The following is an 18,821-nucleotide window of genomic DNA, read 5'->3' as shown; positions in this document are numbered from 1 at the left end:
GTTAGCCTCAGGTACACTATTTGCAGTTTCTTTTTTTTTTTTTTAATAATTTTTTTATAGATTTATTGATTTTTATTTGTTTATTTTTTTGGCTGCGTGGGGTCTTCGTTGCTGCAAGTGGGCTTTCTCTAGTTGTGGCGAGTGGGGGCTACTCTTCGTTGCAGTGTGCAGGCTTCTCATTGAGGTGGCTTCTCTTGTGGAGCACAGGCTCAGTAGTTGCGGTGCATGGGCTTAGTTGCTCCGCGACATGTGGGATCTTCCTGGACCAGGGCTCGAACCCGTGTCCCCTGCATTGGCAGGCGGATTCTTAACCTCTGCGCCACCAGGGAAGTCCCTATTTGCAGTTTCTTGATTGTGCCCTGACTTCACTGCTTATATATAATTCTCTGCCTGGAAGTTCTCCCCACAAGGCTAATTTCTGTTTGTTCTTGAAAATTCAGAATTCCTTAAAAGGTTACCTGAAAGCCTTTCCCCTGTCTTCCTCCCTCCATCGTGCTAACCTCTCCTGCATTCCCATAGCATGTTATTGCTTTTTTGCATTGTATTTAAGCTGTTTTCAGTTTGTCGCTTCCTAAAAATAGTGTATTATTTGAACATAGAACCTGTGTTTTGAATTATTTCATCTCTTCTGGAAATAGTAAAACATTTACCTGAAAAAAATTTTTTAATGTGGTGTACTCACCTGTACATGCTTTCTCACTGTCTCTGTATGTCTAAATATATAAAGAACTACTATAATCTTTAAATATCTTAAAGTATAATTTTCTTAAAATATCTGGGCCTTTTGGTCACTTTTGTACCATGTAAGTTATATAATTTTATAAAATCTATTTAAATGCATTTGTACTGAACATGTACATAAAAGTTTTGTTGTACATTTGAAAAATACTAGTATAACCAAACTATTAACAGCTTTCTCTCTGGAGAGTGTGAATGCAGTAAACTCTCATTCTATTTCTTATTTTTTAATTATTTTAAATTACAGTTGCAAAATTAGAAAAATTCATTATTCTTTGGTTCCAGATACAAGCATATTGCATGTTCCTTGTGAAGGATCAAGATGATTCATAAATATATAGAAAGCAGAAGTTCCCCACAATTCCTTATCCATGAGACAACCAATGCCAATAACTTGGTATATATTTTTCGAACATCTTCCTTAAAAGTATTTGATATAAACAAAATAATAGGTGTAAGTCAGGCAGAGAAAGACAAATACTATGTGTTTTCACTTATATGTGGGATCTAAAACACAAAAGAAATGAATAAATATAACAAAACAGAAACAGGCTCACAGATACAGAGAACAAACTAGTGGTTGCCAAAAGTGGAGGGGGGTGAGGGGTTGAGTGAAATAGGTGAAGAGGTACAGACTACCAGTTAAAAAGTAAATAAGTCACAGGGATGTAATGTACAGCAGAGGGAATATAGTCAATAATATTGTAATAACATTGTATGGTGCATAACTATAAAAATAACAAATCACTCACACAAAAAGAATATGTATAATGTTGTGAAGCATACTAATGGAACTGTCATGGACCCATCACCCAGTTTAAGAAGTAAAATGTTTTTAGTAGCTTTGAGACTCCTTGTGTGCTCCCTGTGGGTCATACTCTCTAAAATCCCCCACAGAGGTAACCATTCTCCAGAATATAGGGTTTTATTTTTTGAGGGCAGGGTTTGTTCTTACAGTTCCCCTTCTGTGTAGTTTTATTATCAATGTATATTCCTAAACAATATGTTCTTTAGTTTTGCTTGTTTTGAAACTGTAAAATTAATACATTTTTGTGTTTCTCTGATTTATCGTTGTTGATACATATAGCTGAAGTTCATTGATTTTCATTGTTGAGTAACTTGTATTCCATTGCATGAACATACATCACTTTATTCTATTCACTGGTTGATGGACATTTATGTCATTTCCAGTTGTGTGATTATGAACAGTAATTCTGTGAACATTCTTATTTGTGACTCCTGTTGTACATATGCAAGAGTTTTATTTAGGGTAGTGCTTATCAAAATACTGTGAACTGCAACTTGGAGCAAGAAACACATTTTACCTTTCAGTGCATGCATGCACACACACACTCCTACAACTGGAACTAACTTACTGCTTACTATTACTAAATATAATAAAATGAAAATATACAAAGTTAATGACAAATATGATTTTAAAATCTCCAGAATGAGCAATAAAGAAATTAATGTTTAGAAATATTTTGTTTCGGAAATATTCATACAGTTTTGGAAATTTTTATTATAGATATTCTTGCCTATTCATAAATTCATTTCAATTCACTGCATAGAAAAACAATGTAGTATGTTTAGTTGGTACACTACTAGTATGAAATCCTTGTTCATTCTAGTAGGTTGTTGTCAAGTGGTAATATGCTCTTTCTACTTAGAAATTTCTTTTTGGTCCTAATCTAAAATAATTCATTCTGTTCGGGCATCAAATTTAATGTAATGATTGATTCAAGGTTTAAAAAACTGGATCTATTATCCAAATGTTTTTCTTTAAAGTTTCAAATTTCTCATTCAGAAATTAATCATGAAATGTTTTACACAGAGAAGTAAGAATTTACAATACAACTATTTAGTTCAAACCTGTCTTCGTTAATGTTCTCTTCAGTAAGCTAGGGAACACTGTCTTTTGGTGTCCTTGGCTATGTCTGTTTTATTAAAATATATCATTACTTGTTCCCTACAGTTTGACATTTATTTCTTTAAGAGTGTTGAAAATAATCAAATATGCCTATTTTGTCCCCCAGGTTTTCAGTAATATTTGCCAGAAAAGATTTTTTTTCACTTGAATAAAAAAAAAAGGTATCTTATTCCTGCATTTCATACCATCCCCTCTGCTTAGTATTTTCTTTCTCAACAACCAATAAATGCACTTCAAATGTAATTCTAAGTGGGTATAGTTAGTTCCAATCTCTGAACAAAATATTTTAGAAAGTCAGCTATTCAGTTTGCCGCCTTTCATTACATTAACAGCTTTTATTACATTTTACCCATGAGATTTGGCGGAATTTCTGTGCTAAAGCTTTACTACATAAAACTGATTCCAACCAACTCTTTGTTTTAGTAGCCTCGTAATTTTTAAGAATAACTCTGTTCTTTTCCAGACAGATTTGCTGCTCCATCACTTACAATTCCTGTAAATTTTTTTTAGTTTAATTTATATTGATCAGCAGTGCACTTTATTTAAAATTTTTTTTTACATTTTCTGTAGTTTTATTGGAAATTATTCTAGTAATTGGTCCTGAATATATTGTCTAGTATATCTGTAGTAGACCTTTGATATTCATGAGGGTTATACCCGTTATCTTTATGAAACCCCAGACTACCAAATGCTTCTCTAGCATATATTATCACCCATAAAATGAAACCAAGTACAACTCAAAAACGTATACGCGACTCTTTTAGGTCCCGTTCTATAAATATAAGGAACTAAACCGTTAATAAAGCTGTTAAGTGTTGCCAAAGCAATTGGATGAATTGTTTCTCTTGTTTGCTTTGGACTTTATCACATCAGAGGGCTGAGCCACCTCTGAATGCTACCTTTTTAATAAACCCAGTCATCTGAAATTTAACATGTCCAAATCTGTTCCCCCCACAGTCTGCCTCACTTTAATAGATAATTCCACAGCAGAAAACTGGAAGCTATCCATGGCACCACCCTCTCTCTCATTCCCCACCTGCAGTCCAACAGCATGTTTTGTATAATTCTTCTTTCAAAATGCCCTAAGTCCGCATACCTCTTTGTATCTCCACCTGCACCACTCCAGCCTCTTCTCTTTCAAGAGCCTCCTGTCTTCCTCTTGCTAACACTGCACTTTATAATTCAATAAATATATTTAAGCCAGTTGTATGAGAGGTTAAAATTGCTACAGTACAAAAATCTTACATTAAATGATCTTCCCACATGTATCTGAGATAAATTGAAGGAATTCTTATCAAGTTGGGTCATGAAATTTATGCCAGACTAAAACTGAGAAGTAAACACTGTTTCTTGATATTTTGCAGTAGTACAGATTTTATGTAGTTTAGTAGTATATCATCACCAAAAGATATAGCTATTAATTTATCAGCTCTTTCAAAAAAATAACATTTTTTGCCTGTATAATGCTAAAAGTAAAAAAATGTTCAGTGGCTGTATGAGTCATTTTCCTTTGTCATAAGTTAGGCAACTAAATGATGATAATAAGAATGACTAAGAATTGGTCTTAACTGTCTTTTTTCTTTCTCTGAAACTATTTCAGGAATGTAGAACATGCTATTTTCCAAGTATCTTTACTTTTGAAGAGTTTAATCTTTTGTTTATAAAATATCATTATTCTCTTGGGCTTACCATTTTTATTAATTTATTGATTTTTTTGTACAGTACTTTCAGTATTTACCCTTCTGGGTCCAGCAACTGAATTTGAATATGTGTCTTTATTTTTTACTTCATTTTTTCTTCTAAAAATAAAACAATCTATTTTAATGTCAGTATATTTTTTAAGTTAATTAATTAATTGTTTTGGCTGCGTTGGGTCTTTGTTGCTGAGTGTGGACTTTCTGTAGTTGCAGGAAGCATGGGCTACTCTTCGTTGCAGCGCATTGTGGTGGCTTCTCTTACTGCGGAGCAGGGGCTCTAGGTGCGCGGGCTGCAGTAGTTGTGGCGCGCAGGCTCAGTAGTTGTGGCGCACGGGCTTAGTTACTCCGCGGCATGTGGGATCTTCCCGGACCAGGTCTCAAACCCGTGTCCCCTGCATTGGCAGGCGGTTTCTTAACCACTGAACCACCAGGGAAGTCCCAGTGTCAATGTATTTTTGTTTAAGATGTTTAATGTTAAAATTGTTGTGAACTTGAAAAAAGTTATTATAGAATATACTTCAAAAAAGATTTTTAAGTAAAACATGGTTGATACTTTTGTGGCTGATGGATAATAATTGTTCCAAACTTTTTCATAACTATAGTGAATTTTGTTAATATTAAATTACGCTGTACGATATTAACCCTCATTATAGTGATAGTAAAAATGAACTATCAAAAAATTAGATGAGACATCAGTGAGCAAAATATTGAACAACCTGTTTTCATCTGGTATGTATATTGATGACAGCATTTTCACTATATTAATGCCATCCCTAGACCCTCTCACAGCTCTCTCTTGGCATGTAATAGATCTTAGTTGAACAAATGAAAGTGGGGAATAAATGAACTGAATGTCACATAACTTTAAGTTAATTTTTATCAGAATTGCCACCAACAAACTGACTAACATTTGGTACTAAAAGAAACTAATTGAGCAAACTTAACTTTTGCAGTTATATCTCCATGAACTGTCAGGACAGTTATTCTTCATTTATCAAAACAAAACATCTCTAAGACCATTCATTTGGCACTATAGAATATTAGTTATTTTTCTAGACATTTATTTGTTTATTAGTCACCTAATATCAAGTGCAAGGGATTCAGAGGTAAATAAGGCAGTGTCTCCTTTTTGAGGAGCTCCTAGTTTAGTGGGTAGCCAATGAACAGTCACAGTGCAGATGTGGAATTAGTGTTTAAGGGAGTACAAAACTCTGTGGGTGTTGTTACCAGACAGGCAAAGCTTCACAGTGCAGAAGGACTTAGGCTTAGTTGAAAGAAGAGTAAGATTTCATCAAGTGGAGGTGGAAGAGATAGCCTTCTGACATAGACAGCATGTGAAAAGGCAGGGAAGCCTGAATGCAGCATTTTTATTAGTTGTGTCTCCCTGGAGCATTTTGTAACTTGCATTGAGTATTCTGAGATGACAGAAAAGTGAGCAAGGTTCAGTTCATAGAGGGTGATGCTAAGAAAATTAGAGTATTGTAAGCAGGTGATGTGTTCAAATTTTTTAAAAAATAATTTTGATTAATTAATTTATTTTTGGCCGTGTTGGGTCTTCGTTCCTGCGCATGGGCTTCCTTTAGTTGCGGTGAGCGGGCTTCTCATTGTGGTGGCTTCTCTTTTTGTGGAACACGGGCTCTAGGTGTGTGGGCTTCAGTAGTTGTGGCACGCGGGCTCAGTAGTTGTGGCTTGTGGGCTCTGGAGCGCAGGCTCAGTAGTTGTGGTGCACGGGCTTAGTTGCTCCTCGGCATGTGGGATCTTCCCAGACCAGGGCTCAAACCCGTGTCCCCTGCATTGGCAGGCAGATTCTTAATCACTGCGCCACCAGGGAAGCCTGATGTGTTCAAATTTGCAGTTTTGAAAGGGTGCTTGATATTATCCTGGTTATACTTTTGGCAGTTTTGGCAGGAACTGATTTTTACGATTTGATAGTAAATTAATACAAAAAGGAATTTGGAATTCTCTTTGTCTTCAGACACCATGAACATTATCTAACCTAACTTTATAAACTACTTAGTGAGTTAGATGTCTTTAAGAAAAAAATTTTTTTTTCTGAAATTTTAAACATTTAAACCTTTTCAAGGTTTATCTTTCTCAGATAATTGGACTAATGAGTTACGAGCAGAAATGTGTTTTTCTGGGCTGGAGCATTTAATTACCAGTGCAGTTCTGTCCAGAGCTCTCTTTCTATCTATCCTGATGACCAGCAGAGTTTGAGATGGTGATTGCTGCATCATCTTGGGAAGTGAGATGAAAAGCCATGGAGTGGAGCCTTTAGGAAGACCCATGAACATCTAGTGTAAGTGAGAAAAGGACCTTACCATCTTAAGCCACTGAAATTTTGCAGTTTTTACCTGATAAATGTTACCTGAACCTAGCCTGAACTCTCTTCATTGATGCAACCTGTATATTAAAAGTCTTAGCTTATAAATAAAAATATTTTAGAAGGAATCATTGTACTATAAAAATATGTAGAGAAAATTTTCCTATCTGATTTAGAGATATTTAAACCACAACAAATCATGTATGTTGTAATGTAAAAGTTTTCATAATATATGTAGACTATGAGTTATTGCAAGTATCTATAAGAAAAGTCATTTTGAAAGAGATTAAAATGACCTTATCTTTAATTTTTAGGATAAATACAGTAAATGTGATATAAATCCATTACAAAACTGGGTAAAAATTGGAGACAACTGCAATTTTATAAGGCACTGAATTAATTTTTACACTCAATAATTATTTTCCAGTAAGTATTTACATAATCAGGAACTTAAGGGGTTCGTATGTACTTTGATATTCAGAGTTCCAAAGTAATCTATAGGTACATTTTAAAATAAGGAGTGTGATGGTATTCATATTTATTTGAAAATAAGAGTTACTAAAGCAGTTCACACTTCATTGACATCATGTAATCATTTTGGATAATCATCATTATCCAGTATCATTAGGATAATCATCTATATAGATATAGGTAACTTAATCTTTATATAAGACACTTGTGATATTTTGGTTATTATCCTAATAATAAATAATGAGTAAAAATTTTACTACAAAATGTACAAACCAATATATGCTTAGGATTGTTACCATTTACTGATAGTAAATTAGATTTCCACACTAAATGATTTCTGCTTATCTAGGCAATACATTTAAACTATAGGAAAAAAATGCAGTGTAACTTGTACTGTAAATAAAATATTAGTAATGAGCATCACAGTGAGAGCTGGTAGTATATGAATTATTCACTGCAAACTTATTATCTCTATGCCATTAGCATGTAAGATAATGAACCTAATTACCATGGCTTTAAACTCAGGGGAGTTAGCAGTTTATGTGTGGAACTTTCTGGGCTGTAGTTACCACGCACAAGGGTATTGAGAGAACTGCAGATACTACTTTTGTGTTTTGTTGCTGAGATACTCTTTCTCCTTACTTGCTTCTTTGTTGGTAAATTAGTTTTCATTTATTTTTAGGTTAAGACGAGATTTTTCTGTTTGAATACCTTTTAAAGGAGTTACGAGAAATATTCAAATAGTTTAATGTGGGTTTTTTTTAGTGTAATTTAAGGTAGTAGGTAGACAAAATATTATTGGTATGCTTTCATTAACCCACATAGGTTAGCATCACCTATTATAGTAGATTACCATAAATAGTGTAATTACTGGAAAAATCTAGGCTAAAAGGTTAATCAATTTTTTCCTTTTATAGAACTTGGGGTAAAATGCTTTACTTTCAAAGTACTTGGTATTAGCAAATAGCCCTTTCAAATCTATGATACTGTGTCTCCGATCTTAATTTAAGGTTTTGATGAACTTCTTGATTTTTATTTTCTTATATTATAGTGTAAATTATCTGTAATAAGCCATTTTAATTAAAGTTGGTACATCTACAACTGCTTCAATTATACACTAATCAATTATATACTAATTTAATTCTACTTAGCAGGGTACGGCACATCATTAATCGGTTTCAGACTTAATACAACAGATTTAGAAGTACTCAATAAAAATTTTTTTTAAATTAATTTATTTATTGGCTGTGTTGGGTCTTTGTTGCTGCGCACGGGGGCTACTCTTCGTTGCGGTGCATGGGCTTCTCATTGCAGTGGCTTATCTTGTTGCGGAGCACGGGCTCTAGGCGCACAGACTTCAGTAGTTGTGGCACACGGGCTCAGTAGTTGTGGCTCGTGGGCTTAGTTGCTCCGCGGCATGTGGGATCTTCCCGGACCAGGGCTGGAACCTGTGTCCCCTGCATTGGCAGGCAGATTCTTAACCACTGCACCGCCAGGGAAGCCTGAAGTAATCAAAATTTTTGAAGTATTTTATTTAGCTGGGACAAAGTGAAGGATCATAATGTCAAGTAATTCACATATCGATTCTGCTAAACTAAGAGGTTCATCACTTTAAAAATGAAGGCATACAGCTGCGATTTATGTTCATTGTTGAGTGCTGTGGGCTGCGAGAGTGATTATACAATATCTTTAGATATTAATAATATAGTAGTTTTATATTCTACCCTTAAAATTTTTGTTACCAACTTAATTTCTATAGCATGGTTTTATCTCTGTATCTTATATGTATATTATATATATAAATAATATATGAGTATACCTTAATTCATTGCTTTTCAACCTTCTCCTTGTCATGGCCCACACAGAATATTTATTAGTAGTTGGTTTTGAACATGTAAGCATGTGCTAAAGTGTATTTTTTCCAGAATTATGTTAAAGAAATAAGGTGATTAAATATAATTAACTTAAGTCTTTAGCAAAGTGATCTTTTGTTATGGTTTTATCCTTTTTGAGGTGGTGACTTAAGTGTGCCTCAGAAGTCTTAGGAATGAGTTATGAACTCAGTGTAATAACTTTTCTCAATTAACTGCTCACTGAATTAAATGATTCAGATTAAATTTCATTACTCATTCATTCTCTGCATGTTCATATTATTAGGAATACTCCTTGCCCTGCCCAGCTTTCTTCCCAATAAATTCTTTGTAAGAATATTATAGATGGGGTTTTCTAGGTTGTGAAGACTGTGTTAAATGCATTCCACTCTTTTGAAAAAGTTATTTTTGGTAACAAGTTTAAGGGAACCCCATGGGCCTTTGATCCATTATATCTCAGGGCCACTTTAAAAAAAACTCCAAGTTAATATATGCACATGGTTAGAATTCAGATAGAACAGATGGTCTTATAATGAAAAACAAGAGAAATCCTACCCCACATTTCCTCTTCTCACTCCCCCAAAGGCAGCTACTTTTAACTCAGTCTGATTTGAGTGTTTGTTGTGGTTATCTCTACCTATAGTCGAGATTGTATATTATTTCTTGATATTTCTGCTCTTCTATGTTTTTCTGTGATTAGATGAATCTTTGTCTCATACAATCTCTACCTTTCCTAGTTTTGATCAGTTTGTTCTTAAATTGTTTACTTTGTATTTGAAATAATAAAAGGAATGTTACATTTCATGTTTTATTAACTGTTCCCTGCTTTCTTTCTCTCAGCTTCTTTTAATTTTAACATTATCAAAGTTGATAATATCAATACTAAGAATGTTTTTGTATTAAAATAATTCTTGGCCTTCCTTGGTGGCACAGTGGTTAAGAATCCTCCTGCCAATGCAGGGGACACGGGTTTGAGCCCCGGTCTGGGAAGATCCCACATGCCACGGAGCAACTAAGTCTGTGTGCCACAACTACTGAGCCTGAGCTCTAGAGCCCGTTGAGCCACAACTACTGAGCCCGTGTGCCACAACTATGAATCCCGCGTGCCTAGACCCCATGCTCCACAACAAGAGAAGCCACCTCAATGAGAACCCTGCACACGGCAACAAAGAATGGCCCCCGCTTGCCACAACTAGAGAAAGCCTGCTCACAGTAACGAAGACCCAATGCAGCCAAAAAATAAATAAATAAAATAAATTAATTAATTAAAAAAAAAAAAGAAAGAAAACTGGATACCCTTAAAAAAAAATAATTCTTGCATATAGGTAAAAAACTGATTAGTGCCAAAAGGTTTACAATAAAATATAGCAGTTTCCTACCTTCCCCTCAGTTTTCTAGAAGCAACCGCTTTTAATGCTGTTAGTTTCTTCCTTATTATACCACTTTATTTCTAAATAATATGGTTATTCAGCTTTTCTTGATTAACCAATTTTAGATGTAATCTATTGACCTTTTTATGGCAATTTGTGATTTGGATCATATTATGCACCTACTCCTCCAGTTTAAAATATATATATATAATAATTTTGGTTAAATCTGTGAATAATCTGTAGTTAATATTTACATTATAATGACCTTGTAAGCATTGAATAACTAATGCACTGTATTACATCCATTAATTTAAGCAAATGTTTGTGTCCTTTCCACCTCCTGTATGGTTTATTGCCTTGGTTATTCATTTGCTTAGTTTCCTATGGACTAATTTGCTAATTTTTCCCTCTGTTTCAACAGATCTCTTAGGCACTGCTGAATTTTTTGTGTTTAAGTGTAGTTGTAAAAGCTCAGTTTTTTATTTCCCCTAGAGCTTTCTCTCCCTCAACCTAATGTTTTGCTTCAGTCTTTTTTTCCCAATTTCCACAGCCCTGATCCTGATCCTCTGACTTTCTTTTGTTGGATAATTTGCTTTTTTGGTTGTGTTCTCTCTTATTAGTTTATTCCCTCATTTTACTGAAGCATATCTTTTGAAGATTCCTAAAGAAAGAATGTGTGGAAAAAATTTTTTTTGAGGACTTGGAAGTCTTAAATGTCTTCATTCTTTCTACACATTCGATTGGTATTTCAACTAGGTATGGAATTGTAGGTTGAAAGCAATTTTTCCTCAAAAATTTGAAAGCCTTGCTTCATTACTAGCTAGTGTTGCCCATGAGCTTTTATACATGACCTGCTTTTTCTCTTAGGAAACATTTTGCTAGAATCTTTTCTTTCCCTCTGGTATTCTGAAATATCTTTATGTGATTTTTCTTAGGAGCATTTGATAGGCCCTTACTATCCACAAACTTTAATGTCCTTCCTGCCATTTTTTTTTTTTTTTTTTTCTTTTGGCTGTGCTGCACAGCGTGTGGGATTTTAGTTACCCACCCAGGGATTGAACTCACGCCCCCTGTATTGAAAGGCAGATTCTTAACCACTGGACCACCAGGGAGGTCTCCTTCCTGCTATTTTTGGTAATTTCCTCTCTACCATTTTCTCTGTTCTTTCTCTGTAGAACTGTAAATTATCTTTATTAATCAGTTTTCTATTAATGAACACTTTGTGTTTTTTTAGTTTTTCATTACCAAAAGTACATTTATTATCTTCTTGCATGTATTTTTACACAATTGTGTCAGTTTTTAAATAAGATATAACTTAAAAGGATACACGTTCTAACTCTTGAGAGATGCCAAATTGTCTTTCATAGAAGTTGTATCACTTATGATAGAGTATAATGGTGTATATTTACACATGCTGCCAATGTGACAGGTAAAAATATGACATTTATCAGTTCTAATAAGCTTTCTTTCCCCTGATTGTTGCTGAGGTTGAGAACATTTTTGTTTTATTGGCCATTTATAATTATATATTTTGCCAGTTGTACTCAGTCTGCAGGCAGACCTTTTGGGCCATTTTCTTCTATATTTATAACCTGTTATTGGTATTAGCATTCTAATAGGGAGAAACATCATGAGAGAATCTATTCAAGTGTTAATGGGGCAAGGAAAAGATCTCTTTTCCTTTAGGGTGAGAGTGGCTGGCCTAAACCATCCATTCCAAGCCTTTCTCCTGGCTTTGTCATTTTTCAGACAGAGGGATTGTTCCCAAGTTTAAATGTACCAGCAAAACGGAGCACTGACAGAAGACCTGGCTATAAAACACGAGATTTTAACCTTAAAATCGGGACTGGGCTTTCATCCTGTTTATCAGTGCTTCCTCTGAGAGGTGGAGGGTTGGGAGGCAGAAGGCAGAGAGAGGGAGAAGTTTTGAGGTTCTCCTACTCATATTCTGGTGTGAAGCTCCAACATGTAGAATTACTTTTTCAAACATGTTTATTTTCAGTTTTTCATATTATTTTGTCCTATCAAGTCATGAAGCATAACAAACCAACATGGAACACATTTGATACTGATAATAGATAGTTTCATTCATTGATTATTCATTTATTCATTCAGTCACTTACAGTAACACTATACTTGATCTCATGGAACATATAGTCCTAGGGATTGGTAGGAGTCTAATTGATAAAACATGTAGTTTGTGCTTCTTGACAATAGAAGGGTTGAATAATTCAGGAAAATTTGAATCGGACACAGACTTGCTTTAAAGTGGAATGTCATATTTGCTTGTTTGTATTTTCATAAATACATTTCTTAGGTTTTGATTTTTAAAGCTAGGAGAGAGCAGAGTGTCTTGGTAGAAAGACCTAATATGTGATCCTTATGAGTTTCTCAATTGTTGCAAAACATAAAACATGTAATAAGGCATTCAACAAAGTAGATTAAATGTTATTTAAAACATAGCTTATAGTTGACCTAATGGCTAAATGGCCTGGTTTATGAATCTATGAATTATTCCAAGGGTAATTCTTATGTAGCAAAGTTTTTTGTTTTGTTTTGTTTTCATGCTGAAATACTTTATTTCTACAAATACTACATAGGGAATTGAATAAGAAGTCAAAAAGTCATAAGAAAAAGAGAAACCTTGCCTTTTTAGTGCTTTAGCTAGGACGTAGAGAACGATTTCAGTAACAGGCTACGCTTCATCGTGAAAATACAGTTGGGTGTTTTAGGCCTTCACAAATTTGATTTCATTGTGTTCAGTGATAAATGTTAGTAAGCTGAATGAGATAGGAAGAAATTAAACAGGAACTCTCAGACTGTCATGTGGTTGTGTTCTACAGTTTGTAGCATGGATTTTCTTGTTTTTAGATTTTCCTTATGAAATATTTTTAGTATAGAAGAATTTAACAATACTGAAACATGCACCCATGTACCCAGTATCATAACACTGTGCTATGTTTGTTGATGGTTTGAGTGTGGCAGCAAGAGGGAACAAAACAGATACAGATACAGTTAGGACTTTGTATATACTAGTCTGCAATCCCATTCTCCCTCTTATCCTAGGTCACTGGTATTTTTAGCTGTTTTACATGTTTTTTGTTGTAATACATTTCTTAATACTTAAAGTGAATATATATGTATCCATAAACAATATCAGGGGTTGATTTGAAGGTTCTAAAACATTATATAAATGCTATTTTACTGTGTCCTTCATGTTTTTTTTTGGTACAGTATTATATTTTGAGATTTATATATGTTAAAATATTATTTGTATGTTGTATAATATATTTTATGAATATATATGTTATGAAAGATTTATTTTCTATATAGTACTGTATGAATGTGTCACAATTTATACTCTGGTTGAGGACTTTAAAAGTTTTTCAGTTTTAGAAACTTCACTGCATTTAAGGTTCTTGTATTTACCGATGTATGAGTATGTGAAGGATTCTCTAGGACTGTATTGTCCACTACAGTAGCTACTAGTCACATGTGGATATTTAAATTTAAATTAATTAAAATTTAATAAAATTAATTAAGTTCCTCAGTTGCACTAGACACATTTCAAGTACTCAGAAGTCATATATAGCTAGCAGCTAATGTACTGGGTATTGTAGATACAGAATATTTCCATTTTTCCAGAAAGCTCTGTAGGGCAGTGCTGCCACAGATTTATACCTGTGTGTAAAATTGTTGGTTGTGCACATCTTGCACTTTACTACATATTGCTGAATTGTTTTTGCCAACAGCATCTGAGCATTCCCTTTCTCAACTGTCGTGCGAAGAATTGCTGTCAATAGAAATTTTAATTTATTTTTATTTTGATAGGTGTGAAATGTGTCTCATTGTGGTTTTCACATGCACTTTAAAAATGTCTGGTGAGGTTGAGCATATTTTCCTACATGTATATTTGCCTAAAGAGTCCTGTTTTGTGATTGCCTCTTAGTGTCCTTTGCTCACTTTCTTTTTTCTGCTATAATATTTAAAATTACTAATTTATATATTTTTGTATTTTATGGATGCTCATTCTTTGATTGTATTTGTTACATATATCTATCTGTGCCCTGTGTGTGACTTGTCTTTGTGGTATCTTTTGTTTCATGTAAGTTTTATAATTTGATGTAACTAAATTTACCAGTCTTTTTCTTTTATGCTTTATGTTCTTATGCTTTGTTTAAGAAATTCCTTCCTACCTCCAGGTCAAAGAATTTCCTATATATGCTCTACAGAGTTTGATCTTTCATCCATTTGAATATAATTTTTGTGTATGGTGTAAGGTAGAGTTTGAGACTGAATTTCTTTGTATATGAATAACCATTTATTCTGGCATAATTTTTTGAACAGTCCACTGTCATATATTGAGTTTATAAATATGTGTGAGTCTGTTTCTGGGTTTTTATCTGTTTCATTTGTCCACTTATCTCTATACCAATATTTCTTTTTAATTTTCTTAAAAGAACAATAGTGGTTAAGTCTGAGTCCTCCAGATCCCAGAGTTGATTTAACTGATGTTAAGATGGAGGATTGTAATTCATAATACAAAATATTAGAAAATGATATTAGTATAACCAACAGAAGTGAACAAAAACTTGTGATGGTATTTGAGGAAAGCTTGGCTTAATTTTTGAGGATTGGGAAAAAAAAGGATAACATTTTGAAAGTCAGAACTTCTAGACACTTTAAAGTGGTAGATTAAATTTTTTAAAATCTAATTTTCACTTTTAGTGCCTTTTGTTTTCTTCTGATACACAGCTGAATCACTTGTTACCAGTTTTATAAATTGAGTTTGTAGTTTGGTCATAGTATGAAAAGGAGAATTAAGAAAAAGCAACATGGGTCTTATGAGTAGTAATTAAGCAAATGGGTTTTGGAGTCTTACTGTCTGTCCAATGATTTGTGATCTTGGGCATGTGAATGGGATACTCAGAGTAGTGACTTTACAGAGTACTTGTGATGATGACCTACATTAAACACCAAGTGCCTGGCAAAGGTAATGGACATTCTAAACAATTGTTCCTAAAGTATCTGGACAATTATTGAGAGAAGGATGAGGGGAGACTAAGGATAACATGTATGTACATATGAATAATAAAGCAATGGACTTTGGAATAGTTATTAAATACAGAACAACAGTAGGAGACTAGCCTTTGCTTTAGCTGCAAAGGGAAGTAGAAGACAGTGAGTCTCAGATAGTGACCAGTGGAGGACACTAGGTGGTGCCATTAGTCTAGACTGCTTATTTGATCTCTCTGGAGGCTGCATAGCCTCAGGGTAGAAAGATAGAAAGGCAGTCACAAATTAAAAGATTAGTCAGGAATTGCTTGTATATTAAAGTGTGAATTGTTTTATTAAGTATATTTCAAAGTGATATGATAGTTCTTGATATTTTCTCCTCCAGTGATCATTTTGAAAAATTTTGTTTTAAAGCAGTTTGTTACTTTTTAAATAGTTTATTTGGTGGACAATCATTTGTTTCTAATTTTAAATTAAAGATTATATATAAAAATGTATTTCTATTTAGAATTCATGGTAAAACAACAGGTTTTCATATTGAGATGATAAAGTCAAAAGGAATTTGGTGTTTTAATAAGGTTTAGTGACCTTATCTCGAATTGGTGTACAACTCCATTAAACTTTTTTTTTTTAATTTTTTTTTAAAGATGTCTTTTTTTTTTTTTTTTAAAGTCCTTCAATCAGTTATTTATTTATTTATTTATTTTATGGCTGTGTTGGGTCTTCGCTTCTGTGCGAGGGCTTTCTCTAGTTGCGGCAAGCGGGGGCCACTCCTTATCGCGGTGCGTGGGCCCTACACTATTGCGGCCTCTCTTGTTGCGGAGAACAGGCTCCAGACACGCAGGCTCCGTAACTGTGGCTCACGGGCCCAGTTGCTCCGTGGCATGTGGGATCTTCCCAGACCAGGGCTCGAACCCGTGTCCCCTGCATTAGCAGGCAGATTCTCAACCACTGCGCCACCAGGGAAGCCCCATTAAACTTTTTGAAATACTGAAAATAGTTTGTTGATTCCTGTTAATTTCTTTTAAGATTCCAGATTGAGAATAATTAAACGCATTATTTGATTTCTGTGGATGATTTATACCACTAAGTTTTTATTGAAACATGCATTGAACAAGTGACAGAAACCCCCAATTCAGACTGGCTTAAGCAAATTTATTGGGTCATGTAATTTAAAAGATCATGGCATTGCTGATTTCAGGTGAAGCTTGATCCAGTGGTTTAAATAACGTTTTTGGACCCTCTTCAACTGTTAGCTGTGTTTCTCTTGGTATTGGCTCCTTTTGCGAATAGGCTCTCATCTCCTGGAGGTAGGGTAGCTCTCAGCAGCTATAGGTTTATATCCTTCTCATGTTTTTGCATCTAATTGCTACAAGAAAAGTTGTAGCATTAGATCATGTTAAGTCTGTTTGGCTTGGCTTGGGCTACATATCTGCTTCTGTGATTGGAGATAGAATTAGCACTCCTGGAAATTTAGGAATTAAGAGTGTTGGAGGGATGGTTTCTCAAAAGCAAATTTGAATCTTGTTACGGGAATAAAGAATGGTTGTAAAATGACAGTCATTTCATTAAGAAGGTTGTCTTTAAAACTGTTTTCATTCCTTTGATTTTATTTTTGCTAGAGTTTGTTTTTACTTTAATCCCATTTCTGCTATTTATTAGTTGTGCAACTTCTCAGAATCCATTCCTCATTGGCAAAAGTGGGAATATGACACCTATTGCTATAGTTATTGTGATGATGAAATAAGATAATATTTGTGAAATACCTAGCCGAGTGCCTGGAATATATTAGATATTCCAGAAATGTTTGTTTACCACTAAGCATGGCTATTAGCCAGACACTTTTGGGTTTAATCAACACTTAATGTGTATCTCATATTAGTCTATAATCAGTAAGTATTTTAAGTGTAGTAACTTTTAATGATAAATTTCTCAATTCTTAATGTAATTTATTGATTACCACTTTAAGTGATTAAAATGATAGTTGATAGATACCATCCTATTCATGACTTACCTGTATTTTTTTTTATATATATATATTTATTTATTTATTTTTGGCTGCGTTGGGTCTTTGTTGCTGCGTGCAGGCTTTCTCTAGTTGCAATGAGCGGGGGCTACTCTTGGTTGCGGTGTGCGGGCTTCTCGTTGTGGTGGCTTCTTTTGTTGCAGAGACGGGCTCTAGGTGTGCAGGCTTCATTAGTTGTGGCACATGGGCTCAGTAGTTGTGGCTCACGGGCTCTAGAGCGCAGGCTCAGTAGTTGTGGCGCATGTGGCACACGGGCTTAGTTGCTCCGCGGCATGTGGGATCTTCCCGGACCGGGTCTCGAACCCGTGTCCCCTGCATTGGCAGGCGGATTCTTAACCACTGCACCACCAGGGAAGCCCCTACTTACCTGTATTTTTATATTTGCATTGAATGTGCAGATTTAGCTCATGAAGATTTTTGTGATTAATCTATGTTGGGAAATATTAATTATCTTTAAAGACAGCAATAAATATAGTGAAATTATGATAAATGTTTTCATTGTTTGGGGAAATAATATAAACTGTTTCATGTGTTTGAAGAATAGAAGGAAGTTGGCAGCGAGAGAGAAAGATGAATGATTATGGTTTAAACTTGTTTTTTTAATTAAGGTGCTTCGTGCTGTGTGCAGTATTCAGAAATGTATTTTAAATGTAACATTAATTTTCAACTACCATTAATCTTTATTAGAAAATATTACTTATATTTATCATAATATTTTTTCACCAACTGTATGGCTTTTATAATCCATTTAGGTTAACTGGTGTGTAGTCTCAAGAAAAGAACTTTTGTAATGGTTTTTAAAGTATTTGAACTTTAGATATTTGGTAACCTACATTTCTGATAACTAGCAATATACATAAAACTCTTGATAGTGATGGCATAGAACTAATTATTTTCTTTATAGTATAACATAGTGGTAAATGTAGTTAGCAATAAACTGTGTTATACTAAAATCTTTTATTCAGAAATGACAAATATCAATGACAAATAAAAAATATTTCACTATATAAAATTTTGTAACCAAAAATATAGGCACATCAGATCAAGGGATATTGTAAACTGATGTGGCTCATCATTTTATTGTTGGTTATTGTGTTTATTATTTGTTTGTGTCTTAATTGCAATTTATTTTTTAAAACACTGTATTAAGTATATATAAAAGCAGTAAAAATATAAAGTGCTAATAAGGAGAGAGGTATCAATCTGATGGTAATTATAAGTAGAGAAAATTTTTTTAATTGAAAATGGTGAGGGCTTCCTTGGTGGCGCAGTGGTTAAGAATCCGCCTGCCCATGCAGGGGACACGGGTTCGAGCCCTGGTCTGGGAAGATCCCACATGCCGCGGAGCAGCTAAGCCCGTGCGCCACAACTGCTGATCC

General features: G+C 34.2%; 1 protein-coding gene and 1 long non-coding RNA gene across 10 annotated transcripts in view; one reads left to right on the top strand and one right to left on the bottom strand.

The window, feature by feature from the left end:
- ADK (adenosine kinase) overlaps positions 1–18,821 on the top strand; it is a 496,766-nt gene that overhangs the window by 115,241 nt on the left and 362,704 nt on the right. The window lies entirely within an intron of this gene.
- LOC309642871 overlaps positions 1–18,821 on the bottom strand; it is a 367,193-nt gene that overhangs the window by 321,343 nt on the left and 27,029 nt on the right. The window lies entirely within an intron of this gene.

Source organism: Balaenoptera physalus (genome assembly GCF_965194825.1).
Source record: "Balaenoptera physalus genome assembly, chromosome: 14".
In the NCBI taxonomy this organism is placed as follows: Eukaryota; Metazoa; Chordata; class Mammalia; order Artiodactyla; family Balaenopteridae; genus Balaenoptera; species Balaenoptera physalus.
This window is presented reverse-complemented; position numbering and strand designations above follow the sequence as displayed.